Here is a 17,556-nt window from a genome sequence, read left to right as displayed (position 1 = left end):
CAGAGGCCACAGTTAGTGCCCGCAAGCAACACATCAGAAGCCACAGTTAGTGCCCACAAGCAACACATCAGAGGCCACAGTTAGTGCCCACAAGCAACACATCAGAGGCCACAGTTAGTGCCCACAAGCAACACATCAAAGGCCACAGTTAGTGCCCGCAAGCAACACATCCGTAGGCTACAGTTAGTGCCCAAAAGCAACACATCCAGAGGCCACAGTTAGTGCCCGCAAGCAACACATCCAAAGGCTACAGTTAGTGCCCAAAAGCAACACATCCTGAGGCCACAGTTAGTGCCCACAAGCAACACATCCAGAGGCCACAGTTAGTGCCCACAAGCAACACATCAGAGGCCACAGGTAGTGCCCACAAGCAACACATCCTGAGGCCACAGTTAGTGCCCACAAGCAACACATCCAGAGGCCACAGTTAGTGCCCACAAGCATCAAATCCAGTGGCCACAGTTAGTGCCCTCAAGCAACACATCAGAGGCCACAGTAAGTGCCCACAAGCAACACATCAAGAGGCCACAGTTAGTGCCCACAGTCAACACATCAGAAGCCACAGTTAGAGCCCACAAGCAACACATCCAGAGGCCACATTTAGTGCCCACAAGCAACAATCCAGAGGCCACAGATAGTGCCCGCAAGCAACACATCCAGAGACCACAGTTAGTGCCCACAAGCAACAGTCCAGAGGCCACAGTTAGTGCCTACAAACAACACATCCAGAGGCCACAATTAGTGCCCACAAGCAACAATCCAGAGGCCACAGTTAGTGCCCGCAAGCAACACATCCAGAGGCCACAGTTAGTGCCCACAAGCAACACATCAGAGGCCACAGTTAGTGCCCACAAGCAACACATCAGAGGACACAGTTAGTGTCCACAAGCAACACATCAGAGGACACAGTTAGTGCCCACAAGCAACACATCCAGAGGCCACACAGTTAGTGCCCACAAGCAACACATCTAGGGCCACAGTTAGTGCCCGCAAGCAACACATTAAGAAGCCACAGTTAGTGCCCACAAGCAACACACCCTGAGGACACAGTTAGTGCCCACAAGCAACACATCAGAGGCCACAGTTAGTGCCCACAAGCAACAATCCAGAGGCCACAGTTAGTGCTCACAAGCATCACATCCAGTGGCCACAGTTAGTGCCCACAAGCAACACATCAGAGGCCACAGTTAGTGCCCACAAGCAACACATCAGAGGCCACAGTTAGTGCCCACAAGCAACACATCAGAGGCCACATTTAGTGCCCACAAGCAACACATCAGAGGCCACAGTTAGTGCCCACAAGCAACACATCATAGGCCACAGTTAGGGCCTACAAGCAACACATCCAGAGGCCACAGTTTGTGCCCGCAACACATCCTGAGGCCACAGTTAGTGCCCACACGCAGCACATCATAGGCCACAGTTAGTGCCCACAAGCAACTCATCCTGAGGCCACAGTTAGTGCCCACAAGCAACACATCCTGAGGCCACAGTGAGTGCCCACAAGCAACACAACCTGAGGCCAGAGTTAGTGCCCGCAAGCAACACATTCAGAGGCCACAGTTAGTGTCCACAAGCAACACATCAAGGGCCACAGTTAGTGCCCACAAGCAACAATCCAGAGGACACAGTTAGTGCCCGCAAGCAACACATCCAGAGGACACAATTAGTGCCCGCAAGCAACACATCCTGAGGCCACAGTTAGTGCCCACAAGCAACACATCCTGAGGCCACAGTTAGTGCCCACAAGCAACACATCAGAGGCCACAGTTAGTGCCCACAAGCAACACATCCTGAGGCCACAGTTAGTGCCCACAAGCAACACATCCAGAGGCCACAGTTAGTGCCCACAAGCATCAAATCCAGTGGCCACAGTTAGTGCCCTCAAGCAACACATCAGAGGCCACAGTTAGTGCCCACAAGCAACACATCCAGAGGCCACAGTTAGTGCCCACACTCAACACATCAGAGGCCACAGTTAGTGCCCGCAAGCAACACATCAGAGGCCACAGTCAGTGCCCACAAGCAACACATCAGAGGCCACAGTTAGTGCCCACAAGCAACACATCAGAGGCCACAGTTAGTGCCCACAAGCAACACATCCAGAGGCCACAGTTAGTGCCCACAAGCAACACATCTTGAGGCCACAGTTAGTGCCCACACGCAACACATCAGAGGCCACAGTTAGTGCCCACAAGCAACACATCAGAGGCCACAGTTAGTGCCCACAAGCAACACATCAGAGGCCACAGTTAGTGCCCACAAGCAACACATCATAGGCCACAGTTAGGGTCTACAAGCAACACATCCAGAGGCCACAGTTAGTGCCCGCAACACATCCTGAGGCCACAGTTAGTGCCCACACGCAACACATCATAGGCCACAGTTAGTGCCCACAAGCAACTCATCTTGAGGCCACAGTTAGTGCCCACAAGCAACACATCCTGAGGCCACAGCGCGTGCCCACAAGCAACACAACCTGAGGCCAGAGTTAGTGCCCGCAAGCAACACATCCAGAGGCCACAGTTAGTGTCCACAAGCAACACATCCAGGGCCACAGTTAGTGCCCACAAGCAACAATCCAGAGGCCACAGTTAGTGCCCGCAAGCAACACATCCAGAGGACACAGTTAGTGCCCGCAAGCAACACATCCTGAGGCCACAGTTAGTGCCCACAAGCAACACATCCTGAGGCCACAGTTAGTGCCCACAAGCAACACATCAGAGGCCACAGGTAGTGCCCACAAGCAACACATCCAGAGGCCACAGTTAGTGCCCACACTCAACACATCAGAGGCCACAGTTAGTGCCCGCAAGCAACACATCAGAGGCCAAAGTTAGTGCCCACAAGCAACACATCAGAGGCCACAGTTAGTGCCCACAAGCAACACATCAGAAGCCACAGTTAGTGCCCACAAGCAACACATCAGAGGCCACAGTTAGTGCCCGCAAGCAACACATCCGTAGGCTACAGTTAGTGCCGAAAATCAACACATCCAGAGGCCACAGTTAGTGCCCGCAAGCAACACATCCAAAGGCTTCAGTTAGTGCCCACAAGCAACACATCCAGAGGCCACAGTTAGTGTCCACAAGCATCAAATCCAGTGGCCACAGTTAGTGCCCTCAAGCAACACATCAGAGGCCACAGTTAGTGCCCACAAGCAACACATCAAGAGGCCACAGTTAGTGCCCACATTCAACACATCAGAGGCCACAGTTAGAGCCCACAAGCAACACATCTAGAGGCCACATTTAGTACCCACAGGCAACAATCTAGAGGCCACAGTTAGTGCCCACAAGCAACAATCCAGAGGCCACAGATTGTGCCCGCAAGCAACACATCCAGAGACCACAGTTAGTGCCCACAAGCAACAATCCAGAGGCCACAGTTAGTGCCCACAAACAACACATCCAGAGGCCACAATTAGTGCCCACAAGCAACAATCCAGAGGCCACAGTAAGTGCCCGCAAGCAACACATCCAGAGGCCACAGTTAGTGCCCACAAGCAACACATCAGAGGCCACAGTTAGTGCCCACAAGCAACACATCAGAGGACACAGTTAGTGCCCACAAGCAACACATCAGAGGACACAGTTAGTGTCCACAAGCAACACATCAGAGGACACAGTTAGTGCCCACAAGCAACACATCCAGAGGCCACATAGTTAGTGCCCACAAGCAACACATCTAGGGCCACAGTTAGTGCCCGCAAGCAACACATCCAGAGGCCACAGTTAGTGCCCACAAGCAACACATCCTGAGGCCACAGTTAGTGCCCACAAGCAACAATCCAGAGGCCACAGTTAGTGCTCACAAGCATCACATCCACTGGCCACAGTTAGTGCCCACAAGCAACACATCAGAGGCCACAGTTAGTGCCCACAAGCAACACATCAGAGGCCACAGTTAGTGCCCACAAGCAACACATCAGAGGCCACAGTTAGTGCCCACAAGCAACACATCTTGGGCCATAGTTAGGGCCTACAAGCAACACATCCAGAGGCCACAGTTAGTGCCCGCAACACATCCTGAGGCCACAGTTAGTGCCCACACGCAACACATCATAGGCCACAGTTAGTGCCCACATGCAACTCATCCTGAGGCCACAGTTAGTGCCCACAAGCAACACATCCTGAGGCCACAGTGAGTGCCCACAAGCAACACAACCTGAGGCCAGAGTTAGTGCCCGCAAGCAAAACATCCAGAGGCCACAGTTAGTGTCCACAAGCAACACATCCAGGGCCACAGTTAGTGCCCACAAGCAACAATCCAGAGGACACAGTTAGTGCCCGCAAGAAACACATCCAGAGGACACAGTTAGTGCCCGCAAGCAACACATCCTGAGGCCACAGTTAGTGCCCACAAGCAACACATCAGAGGCCACAGTTAGTGCCCACAAGCAACACATCCTGAGGCCACAGTTAGTGCCCACAAGCAACACATCCAGAGGCCACAGTTAGTGCCCACAAGCATCAAATCCAGTGGCCACAGTTAGTGCCCTCAAGCAACACATCAGAGGCCACAGTTAGTGCCCACAAGCAACACATCCAGAGGCCACAGTTAGTGCCCACACTCAACACATCAGAGGCCACAGTTAGTGCCCGCAAGCAACACATCAGAGGCCACAGTTAGTGCCCACAAGCAACACACCAGAGGCCACAGTTAGTGCCCACAAGTAACACATCAGAGGCCACAGTTAGTGCCCACAAGCAACACATCAAAGGCCACAGTTAGTGCCCGCAAGCAACACATCCGGAGGCTACAGTTAGTGCCCAAAAGCAACACATCCAGAGGCCACAGTTAGTGCCCGCAAGCAACACATCCAAAGGCTACAGTTAGTGCCCAAAAGCAACACATCCTGAGGCCACAGTTAGTGCCCACAAGCAACACATCCAAAGGCCACAGTTAGTGCCCACAAGCATCAAATCCAGTGGCCACAGTTAGTGCCCTCAAGCAACACATCAGAGGCCACAGTTAGTGCCCACAAGCAACACATCCAGAGGCTACAGTTAGTGCCCACAAGCAACAATCCAGAGGCCACAGATAGTGCCCGCAAGCAACACATCCAGAGGCCACAGTTAGTGCCCACATGCAACACATCCAGAGGCCACATTTAGTGCCCACAGGCAACAATCCAGAGGCCACAGTTAGTGCCCAGAAGCAACAATCCAGAGGCCACAGATAGTGCCCGCAAGCAACACATCCAGAGGCCACAGTTAGTGCCCACAAGCAACAATCCAGAGGCCACAGTTAGTGCCCCACAAACAACACATCCAGAGGCCACAGTTAGTGCCCACAAGCAACAATCCAGAGGCCACAGTTAGTGCCCGCAAGCAACACATCCAGAGGCCACAGTTAGTGCCCACAAGCAACACATTAGAGGCCACAGTTAGTGCCCACAAGCAACACATCAGAGGACACAGTTAGTGTCCACAAGCAACACATCAGAGGACACAGTTAGTGCCCACAAGCAACACATCAGAGGCCACAGTTAGTGCCCACAAGCAACACATCCAGAGGCCACAGTTAGTGCCCACAAGCAACACATCCAGAGGCCACAGTTAGTGCCCACGAGCAACAATCCAGAGGCCACAGTTAGTGCCCGTATGCAACACATCAGAGGCCACAGTTAGTGCACACAAGCAACACATCCTGAGGCCACAGTTAGTGCCCGCAAGCAACACATCCAGAGGACACAGTTAGTGCCCGGAAGTAACACATCAGAGGCAACAGTTAGTGCCCGCAAGCAACACATCAGAGGCCACAGTTGGTGCCCGCAAGCAACACATCAGAGGCCACAGTTGGTGCCCACACGCAACACATCAGAGGCCACAGTTAGTGTCCACAAGTAACACATCCTGAGGCCACAGTTAGTGCCCACAAACAACACATCCTGAGGCCACAGTTAGTGCCCACAAGCAACACATCAGAGGCCACAGTTGGTGCCAACATGCAACACATCAGAGACCACAGTTAGTGCCCACAAGCAGCACATCCAGAGGCCACAGTTAGTGCCCACAAGTAACACATCAGAGGCCACAGTTAGTGCCCACAAACAACACATCCTGAGGCCACAGTTAGTGCCCACAAGCAACACATCCAGAGGCCACTGTTAGTGCCCACAAACAACACATCCACTGGCCACAGTTAGTGCCCACAAGCTACACATCAGAGGCCACAGTTAGTGCCCAAAAGCAACACATCAGAGGCCACAGTTAGTGCCCACAAGCAATACATAAGAGGCCACAGTTAGTGCCCACAAGCAACACATCAAGAGGCCACAGTTAGTGCCCACAAGCAACACATCCTGAGGCCACAGTTAGTGCCCACACGCAATACATCAGAGGCCACAGTTAGTGCCCACAAGCAACACATCAGAGGCCACAGTAAGTGCCCACAAGCAACACATCAGAGGCCACAGTTAGTGCCCACAAGCAACACATCATAGGCCACAGTTAGTGCCTACAAGCAACACATCCAGAGGCCACAGTTAGTGCCCGCAACACATCCTGAGGCCCCACAGTTGGTGCCCACAAGCAACACATCCTGAAGCCACAGTTAGTGCCCACAAGCAACACATCCTGAGACCACAGTTAGTGCCCACAAGCAACACATCCTGAGGCCACAGTTAGTGCCCGCAAGCAACACATCCAGAGGCCACAGTTAGTGTCCACAAGCAACACATCCAGGGCCACAGTTAGTGCCCACAAGCATCAATGCAGAGGCCACAGTTAGTGCCCGCAAGCAACACATCCAGAGGACACAGTTAGTGCCCGCAAGCAACACATCCTGAGGCCACAGTTAGTGCCCACAAGCAACACATCCTGAGGCCACAGTTAGTGCCCACAAGCAACACATCAGAGGCCACAGTTAGTGCCCACAAGCAACACATCCTGAGTCCACAGTTAGTGCCCACAAGCAACACATCCAGAGGCCACAGTTAGTGCCCACAAGCAACACATCAGAGGCCACAGTTAGTGCCCACAAGCAACACATCAAAGACCACAGTTAGTGCCCGCAAGCAACACATCCAGAGGCTACAGTTAGTGCCCAAAAGCAACACATCCAGAAGCCACAGTTATTGCCCACAAGCAACACATCCAGAGGCCACAGTTAGTGCCCACAAGCATCAAATCCAGTGGCCACAGTTAGTGTCCTCAAGCAACACATCAGAGGCCACAGTTAGTGCCCACAAGCAACACATCAAAGGCCACAGTTAGTGCCCGCAAGCAACACATCCGGAGGCTACAGTTAGTGCCCAAAAGCAACACATCCAGAGGCCACAGTTAGTGCCCGCAAGCAACACATCCAAAGGCTACAGTTAGTGCCCAAAAGCAACACATCCTGAGGCCACAGTTAGTGCCCACAAGCAACACATCCAAAGGCCACAGTTAGTGCCCACAAGCATCAAATCCAGTGGCCACAGTTAGTGCCCTCAAGCAACACATCCAGAGGCCACATTTAGTGCCCACAGGCAACAATCCAGAGGCCACAGTTAGTGCCCAGAAGCAACAATCCAGAGGCCACAGATAGTGCCCGCAAGCAACACATCCAGAGGCCACAGTTAGTGCCCACAAGCAACAATCCAGAGGCCACAGTTAGTGCCCCACAAACAACACATCCAGAGGCCACAGTTAGTGCTCACAAGCAACAATCCAGAGGCCACAGTTAGTGCCCACAAACAACACATCCAGAGGCCACAGTTAGTGCCCACAAGCAACAATCCAGAGGCCACAGTTAGTGCCCGCAAGCAACACATCCAGAGGCCACAGTTAGTGCCCACAAGCAACACATTAGAGGCCACAGTTAGTGCCCACAAGCAACACATCAGAGGACACAGTTAGTGTCCACAAGCAACACATCAGAGGACACAGTTAGTGCCCACAAGCAACACATCAGAGGCCACAGTTAGTGCCCACAAGCAACACATCCAGAGGCCACAGTTAGTGCCCACAAGCAACACATCCAGAGGCCACAGTTAGTGCCCACGAGCAACATTCCAGAGGCCACAGTTAGTGCCCGTATGCAACACATCAGAGGCCACAGTTAGTGCACACAAGCAACACATCCTGAGGCCACAGTTAGTGCCCGCAAGCAACACATCCAGAGGACACAGTTAGTGCCCGGAAGTAACACATCAGAGGCCACAGTTGGTGCCCGCAAGCAACACATCAGAGGCCACAGTTGGTGCCCGCAAGCAACACATCAGAGGCCACAGTTGGTGCCCACACGCAACACATCAGAGGCCACAGTTAGTGTCCACAAGTAACACATCCTGAGGCCACAGTTAGTGCCCACAAACAACACATCCTGAGGCCACAGTTAGTGCCCACAAGCAACACATCAGAGGCCACAGTTGGTGCCAACATGCAACACATCAGAGACCACAGTTAGTGCCCACAAGCAGCACATCCAGAGGCCACAGTTAGTGCCCACAAGTAACACATCAGAGGCCACAGTTAGTGCCCACAAACAACACATCCTGAGGCCACAGTTAGTGCCCACAAGCAACACATCCAGAGGCCACTGTTAGTGCCCACAAGCAACACATCCACTGGCCACAGTTAGTGCCCACAAGCTACACATCAGAGGCCACAGTTAGTGCCCAAAAGCAACACATCAGAGGCCACAGTTAGTGCCCACAAGCAATACATAAGAGGCCACAGTTAGTGCCCACAAGCAACACATCAAGAGGCCACAGTTAGTGCCCACAAGCAACACATCCTGAGGCCACAGTTAGTGGCCACACGCAATACATCAGAGGCCACAGTTAGTGCCCACAAGCAACACATCAGAGGCCACAGTAAGTGCCCACAAGCAACACATCAGAGGCCATAGTTAGTGCCCACAAGCAACACATCATAGGCCACAGTTAGTGCCTACAAGCAACACATCCAGAGGCCACAGTTAGTGCCCGCAACACATCCTGAGGCCCCACAGTTGGTGCCCACAAGCAACACATCCTGAAGCCACAGTTAGTGCCCACAAGCAACACATCCTGAGACCACAGTTAGTGCCCACAAGCAACACATCCTGAGGCCACAGTTAGTGCCCGCAAGCAACACATCCAGAGGCCACAGTTAGTGTCCACAAGCAACACATCCAGGGCCACAGTTAGTGCCCACAAGCATCAGTGTAGAGGCCACAGTTAGTGCCCGCAAGCAACACATCCAGAGGACACAGTTAGTGCCCGCAAGCAACACATCCTGAGGCCACAGTTAGTGCCCACAAGCAACACATCCTGAGGCCACAGTTAGTGCCCACAAGCAACACATCAGAGGCCACAGTTAGTGCCCACAAGCAACACACCCTGAGTCCACAGTTAGTGCCCACAAGCAACACATCCAGAGGCCACAGTTAGTGCCCACAAGCAACACATCAGAGGCCACAGTTAGTGCCCACAAGCAACACATCAAAGACCACAGTTAGTGCCCGCAAGCAACACATCCAGAGGCTACAGTTAGTGCCCAAAAGCAACACATCCAGAAGCCACAGTTAGTGCCCACAAGCAACACATCCAGAGGCCACAGTTAGTGCCCACAAGCATCAAATCCAGTGGCCACAGTTAGTGTCCTCAAGCAACACATCAGAGGCCACAGTTAGTGCCCACAAGCAACACATCAGAGGCCAGAGTTAGTGCCCACAAGCAACACATCAAAGGCCACAGTTAGTGCCCGCAAGCAACACATCCAGAGGCTACAGTTAGTGCCCAAAAGCAACACATCCTGAGGCCTCAGTTAGTGCCCACAAGCAACACATCCAGAGGCCACAGTTAGTGCCCACAAGCATCAATTCCAGTGGCCACAGTTAGTGCCCTCAAGCAACACATCAGAAGCCGCAGTTAGTGCCCACAAGCAACACATAAAGAGGCCACAGTTAGTGACCACAAGCAACACATCAGAGGCCACAGTTAAAGCCCACAAGCAACACATCCAGAGCCCACATTTAGTGCCCACAAGCAACACATCCAGAGGCCACACAGTTAGTGCTCACAAGCAACACATCCAGAGGCCACACTTAGTGCCCACAAGCAACACATCAGAGGCCACAGTTAGTGCCCACAAGCAACACATCCCGAGGCCACACAGTTAGTGAACACAAGCAACACATCAGAGGCCACAGTTAGTGCCCACAAGCAACACATCAAAGGCCACAGTTAGTGCCCGCAAGCAACACATCCAGAGTCTACAGTTAGTGCCCAAAAGCAACACATCCTGAGGCCACAGTTAGTGCCCACAAGCAACACATCAGAGGCCACAGTTAGTGCCCACAAGCAACACATCAGAGGCCACAGTTAGTGCCCACAAGCAACACATCAAAGGCCACAGTTAGTGCCCGCAAGCAACACATCCGGAGGCTACAGTTAGTGCCCAAAAGCAACACATCCAGAGGCCACAGTTAGTGCCCGCAAGCAACACATCCAAAGGCTACAGTTAGTGCCCAAAAGCAACACATCCTGAGGCCACAGTTAGTGCCCACAAGCAACACATCCAGAGGCCACAGTTAGTGCCCACAAGCATCAAATCCAGTGGCCACAGTTAGTGCCCTCAAGCAACACATCAGAAGCCACAGTTAGTGCCTACAAGCAACACATCCAGAAGCCACAGTTAGTGCCCACAAGCAACACATCCAGAGGCCACAGTTAGTGCCCACAAGCATCAAATCCAGTGGCCACAGTTAGTGCCCGCAAGCAACACATCCAGAGGCTACAGTTAGTGCCCAAAAGTACACATCCTGAGGCCTCAGTTAGTGCCCACAAGCAACACATCCAGAGGCCACAGTTAGTGCCCACAAGCATCAATTCCAGTGGCCACAGTTAGTGCCCTCAAGCAACACATCAGAAGCCACAGTTAGTGCCCACAAGCAACACATAAAGAGGCCACAGTTAGTGACCACAAGCAACACATCAGAGGCCACAGTTAAAGCCCACAAGCAACACATCCAGAGCCCACATTTAGTGCCCACAAGCAACACATCCAGAGGCCACACAGTTAGTGCTCACAAGCAACACATCCAGAGGCCACACTTAGTGCCCACAAGCAACACATCAGAGGCCACAGTTAGTGCCCACAAGCAACACATCCCGAGGCCACACAGTTAGTGCCCACAAGCAACACATCAGAGGCCACAGTTAGTGCCCACAAGCAACACATCAAAGGCCACAGTTAGTGCCCGCAAGCAACACATCCAGAGTCTACAGTTAGTGCCCAAAAGCAACACATCCTGAGGCCACAGTTAGTGCCCACAAGCAACACATCAGAGGACACAGTTAGTGCCCACAAGCAACACATCAGAGGCCACAGTTAGTGCCCACAAGCAACACATCAAAGGCCACAGTTAGTGCACGCAAGCAACACATCCGGAGGCTACAGTTAGTGCCCAAAAGCAACACATCCAGAGGCCACAGTTAGTGCCCGCAAGCAACACATCCAAAGGCTGCAGTTAGTGCCCAAAAGCAACACATCCTGAGGAAACAGTTAGTGCCCACAAGCAACACATCCAGAGGCCACAGTTAGTGCCCACAAGCATCAAATCCAGTGGCCACAGTTAGTGCCCTCAAGCAATACATCAGAGGCCACAGTTAGTGCCTACAAGCAACACATCAAGAGGCCACAGTTAGTGCCCACAGTCAACACATCAGAGGCCACAGTTAGTGCCCACAAGCAACACATCCAGAGGCCACATTTAGTGCCCACAGGCAACAATCCAGAGGCCACAGTTAGTGCCCACAAATAACAATCCAGAGGCCACAGATAGTGCCCGCAAGCAACACATCCAGAGACCACAGTTAGTGCCCACAAGCAACAATCCAGAGGCCACAGTTAGTGCCTACAAACAACAATTCCAGAGGCCACAATTAGTGCCCACAAGCAACAATCCAGAGGCCACAGTTAGTGCCCGCAAGCAACACATCCAGAGGCCACAGTTAGTGCCCACAAGCAACACATCAGAGGCTACAGTTAGTGCCCACAAGCCACACATCAGAGGACACAGTTAGTGCCCACAAGCAACACATCCAAGGGCCACACAGTTAGTGCCCACAAGCAACACATCAGAGGACACAGTTAGTGCCCACAAGCAACACATCCAAGGGCCACACAGTTAGTGCCCACAAGCAACACATCTAGGGCCACAGTTAGTGCCCGCAAGCAACACATCCAGAGGCCACAGTTAGTGCCCACAAGCAACACATCCTGAGGCCACTGTTAGTGCCCACAAGCAACACATCAGAGGCCACAGTTAGTGCCAACAAGCAACAATCCAGAGGCCACAGTTAGTGCTCACAAGCATCACATCCAGTGGCCACAGTTAGTGCCCACAAGCAACACATCAGAGGCCACAGTTAGTGCCCACAAGCAATACATCAGAGGCCACAGTTAGTGCCCACAAGCAACACATCCAGAGGCCACAGTTAGTGCCCACAAGCAACACATCCAGAGGCCACAGTTAGTGCCCACGCGCAACACATCTTGAGGCCACAGTTAGTGCCCACGCGCAACACATCAGAGGCCACAGTTAGTGCCCACAAGCAACACATCAGAGGCCACAGTTAGTGCCCACAAGCAACACATCAGAGGCCACAGTTAGTGCCCCCAAGCAACACATCATAGGCCACAGTTAGGGCCTACAAGCAACACATCCAGAGGCCACAGTTAGTGCCCGCAACACATCCTGAGGCCAGAGTTAGTGCCCACACGCAACACATCATAAGCCACAGTTAGTGCCCACAAGCAACTCATCCTGAGGCCACAGTTAGTGCCCACAAGCAACACATCCTGAGGCCACAGTGAGTGCCCACAAGCAACACAACCGGAGGCCAGAGTTAGTGCCCGCAAGCAACACATCCAGAGGCCACAGTTAGTGTCCACAAGCAACACATCCAGGGCCACAGTTAGTGCCCACAAGCAGCAATCCAGAGGCCACAGTTAGTGCCCGCAAGCAACACATCCAGAGGACACAGTTAGTGCCCGCAAGCAACACATCCTGAGGCCACAGTTAGTGCCCACAAGCAACACATCCTGAGGCCACAGTTAGTGCCCACAAGCAACACATCAGAGACCACAGTTAGTGCTCACAAGCAACACATCCTGAGGCCACAGTTAGTGCCCACAAGCAACACGTCCAGAGGCCACAGTTAGTGCCCACAAGCATCAAATCCAGTGGCCACAGTTAGTGCCCTCAAGCAACACATCAGAGGCCACAGTTAGTGCCCACAAGCAACACATCCAGAGGCCACAGTTAGTGCCCACACTCAACACATCAGAGGCCACAGTTATTGCCCGCAAGCAGCACATCAGAGGCCACAGTTAGTGCCCACAAGCAACACATCATAGGCCACAGTTAGTGCCCACAAGCAACACATCAAAGGCCACAGTTAGTGCCCGCAAGCAACACATCCGGAGGCTGCAGTTAGTGCCCAAAAGCAACACATCCAGAGGCCACAGTTATTGCCCACAAGCAACACATCCAAAGGCTACAGTTAGTGCCCAAAAGCAACACATCCTGAGGCCACAGTTAGTGCCCACAAGCAACACATCCAGAGGCCACAGTTAGTGCCCACAAGCATCAAATCCATTGGCCACAGTTAGTGCCCTCAAGCAACACATCGGAGGCCACAGTTAGTGCCAACAAGCAACACATCAAGAGGCCACAGTTAGTGCCCACAATCAACACATCAGAGGCCACAGTTAGTGCCCACAAGCAACACATCCAGAGGCCACATTTAGTGCCTACAGGCAACAATCCAGAGGCCACAGTTAGTTCCCACAAGCAACAATCCAGAGGCCACAGATAGTGCCCGCAAGCAACACATCCAGAGGCCACAGTTAGTGCCCACAAGCAACAATCCAGAGGCCACAGTTAGTGCCCACAAACAACACATCCAGAGGCCACAGTTAGTGCCCACAAGCAACAATCCAGAGGCCACAGTTAGTGCCCGCAAGCAACACATCCAGAGGCCACAGTTAGTGCCCACAAGCAACACATCAGAGGCCACAGTTAGTGCCCACAAGCAACACATCAGAGGACACAGATAGTGCCCGCAAGCAACACATCCAGAGGCCACAGTTAGTGCCCACAAGCAACAATCCAGAGGCCACAGTTAGTGCCCACAAACAACACTTCCATAGGCCACAGTTAGTGACCACAAGCAACAATCCAGAGGCCACAGTTAGTGCCCGCAAGCAACACATCCAGAGGCCACAGTTAGTGCCCACAAGCAACACATCAGAGGCCACAGTTAGTGCCCACAAGCATCACATCAGAGGACACAGTTAGTGTCCACAAGCAACACATCAGAGGACACAGTTAGTGCCCACAAGCAACACATCAGAGGCCACAGTTAGTGCCCACAAGCAACACATCAGAGGCCACAGTTAGTGCCCACAAGCAACACATCCAGAGGCCACAGTTAATGCCCACAAGCAACACATCCAGAGGCCACAGTTAGTGCCCACGAGCAACAATCCAGACGCCACAGTTAGTGCCCACAAGCAACACATCAAAGGCCACAGTTAGTGCCCACAAGCATCACATCAGAGGACACAGTTAGTGTCCACAAGCAACACATCAGAGGACACAGTTAGTGCCCACAAGCAACACATCAGAGGCCACAGTTAGTGCCCACAAGCAATACATAAGAGACCACAGTTAGTGCCCACAAGCAACACATCCAGAGGCTACAGTTAGTGCCCACAAGCAACACATCAGAGGCCACAGTTAGTGCCCACAAACAACACATCATAGGCCACAGTTAGGGCCTACAAGCAACACATCCAGAGGCCACAGTTAGTGCCCGCAACACATCCTGAGGCCACAGTTAGTGCCCACACGCAACACATCATAGGCCACAGTTAGTGCCCACAAGCAACTCATCCTGAGGCCACAGTTAGTGCCCACAAGCAACACATCCTGAGGCCACAGTGAGTGCCCACAAGCAACACATCCTGAGGCCACAGTTAGTGCCCACACGCAACACATCATAGGCCACAGTTAGTGCCCACAAGCAACTCATCCTGAGGCCACAGTTAGTGCCCACAAGCAACAATCCAGAGGACACAGTTAGTGCCCGCAAGCAACACATCCAGAGGACACAGTTAGTGCCCGCAAGCAACACATCCTGGGGCCACAGTTAGTGCCCACAAGCAACACATCCTGAGGCCACAGTTAGTGCCCACAAGCAACACATCAGAGGCCACAGTTAGTGCCCACAAGCAACACATCCTGAGGCCACAGTTAGTGCCCACAAGCAACACATCCAGAGGCCACAGTTAGTGCCCACAAGCATCAAATCCAGTGGCCACAGTTAGTGCCCTCAAGCAACACATCAGAGGCCACAGTTAGTGCCCACAAGCAACACATCCAGAGGCCACAGTTAGTGCCCACACTCAACACTTCAGAGGCCACAGTTAGTGCCCGCAAGCAACACATCAGAGGCCACAGTTAGTGCCCACAAGCAACACATCAGAGGCCACAGTTAGTGCCCACAAGTAACACATCAGAGGCCACAGTTAGTGCCCACAAGCAACACATCAAAGGCCACAGTTAGTGCCCGCAAGCAACACATCCGGAGGCTACAGTTAGTGCCCAAAAGCAACACATCCAGAGGCCACAGTTAGTGCCCGCAAGCAACACATCCAAAGGCTACAGTTAGTGCCCAAAAGCAACACATCCTGAGGCCACAGTTAGTGCCCACAAGCAACACATCCAGAGGCCACAGTTAGTGCCCACAAGCATCAAATCCAGTGGCCACAGTTAGTGCCCTCAAGCAACACATCAGAGGCCACAGTTAGTGCCCACAAGCAACAATCCAGAGGCCACAGATAGTGCCCGCAAGCAACACATCCAGAGGCCACAGTTAGTGCCCACAAGCAACACATCCAGAGGCCACATTTAGTGCCCACAGGCAACAATCCAGAGGCCACAGTTAGTGCCCACAAGCAACAATCCAGAGGCCACAGATAGTGCCCGCAAGCAACACATCCAGAGGCCACAGTTAGTGCCCGCAACACATCCTGAGGCCCCACAGTTGGTGCCCACAAGCAACACAACCTGAGGCCACAGTTAGTGCCCACAAGCAACACATCCTGAGACCACAGTTAGTGCCCACAAGCAACACATCCTGAGACCACAGTTAGTGCCCACAAGCAACACATCCTGAGGCCACAGTTAGTGCCCGCAAGCAACACATCCAGATGCCACAGTTAGTGTCAACAAGCAACACATCCAGGGCCACAGTTAGTGCCCACAAGCATCAATCCAGAGGCCACAGTTAGTGCCCGCAAGCAACACATCCAGAGGACACAGTTAGTGCCCGCAAGCAACACATCCTGAGGCCACAGTTAGTGCCCACAAGCAACACATCCTGAGGCCACAGTTAGTGCCCACAAGCAACACATCAGAGGCCACAGTTAGTGCCCACAAGCAACACATCCTGAGTCCACAGTTAGTGACCACAAGCAACACATCCAGAGGCCACAGCTAGTGCCCACAAGCATCAAATCCAGTGGTCACAGTTAGTGCCCTCAAGCAACACATCAGAGGCCACAGTTAGTACCCAGAAGCAACACATCCAGAGGCCACATTTAGTGCCCACACTCAACACATCAGAGGCCAGAGTTAGTGCCCGCAAGCAACACATCAGAGGCCACAGTTATTGCCCACAAGCAACACATCAGAGGCCACAGTTAGTGCCCACAAGCAACACATCCAGAGGCCACAGTTAGTGCTCACAAGCAACAATCCAGAGGCCACAGTTAGTGTCCACAAACAACACATCCAGAGGCCACAGTTAGTGCCCACAAGCAACAATCCAGAGGCCACAGTTAGTGCCCGCAAGCAACACATCCAGAGGCCACAGTTAGTGCCCACAAGCAACACATTAGAGGCCACAGTTAGTGTCCACAAGCAACACATCAGAGGACACAGTTAGTGCCCACAAGCAACACATCAGAGGCGACAGTTAGTGCCCACAAGCAACACATCCAGAGGCCACAGTTAGTGCCCACAAGCAACACATCCAGAGGCCACAGTTAGTGCCCACGAGCAACAATCCAGAGGCCACAGTTAGTACCCGCATGCATCACATCAGAGGCCACAGTTAGTGCCCGCAAGCAACACATCCAGAGGACACAGTTAGTGCCCGGAAGTAACACATCAGAGGCAACAGTTAGTGCCCGCAAGCAACACATCAGAGGCCACAGTTGGTGCCCGCAAGAAACACATCAGAGGCCACAGTTGGTGCCCACACGCAACACATCAGAGGCCACAGTTAGTGCCCACAAGCAACACATCCAGAGGCCACAGTTAGTGTCCACAAGTAAAACATCCTGAGGCCACAGTGCCCACAAACAACACATCCTGAGGCCACAGTTAGTGCCAACAAGCAACACATCAGAGGCCAAAGTTGGTGCCCACATGCAACACATCAGAGACCACAGTTAGTGCCCACAAGCATCACATCCAGAGGCCACAGTTAGTGCCCACAAGTAACACATCAGAGGCCACAGTTAGTGCCCACAAACAACACATCCTGAGGCCACAGTTAGTGCCCACAAG

At 52.8% G+C, this 17,556-nt stretch overlaps 1 long non-coding RNA gene across 3 annotated transcripts in view; it reads right to left on the bottom strand.

The window, feature by feature from the left end:
* Window positions 1-17,556, bottom strand: part of LOC138350618 (uncharacterized) — a 119,576-nt gene that overhangs the window by 38,466 nt on the left and 63,554 nt on the right. The gene's annotated exons all lie outside the window — the stretch shown is intronic.

The sequence above is a fragment of the Procambarus clarkii genome, chromosome 46, assembly GCF_040958095.1.
Source record: "Procambarus clarkii isolate CNS0578487 chromosome 46, FALCON_Pclarkii_2.0, whole genome shotgun sequence".
Taxonomy (NCBI): Eukaryota; Metazoa; Arthropoda; class Malacostraca; order Decapoda; family Cambaridae; genus Procambarus; species Procambarus clarkii.
Note: the sequence above shows the minus strand (reverse complement) of the source record. Positions and strands in the feature narration are given on the sequence as shown.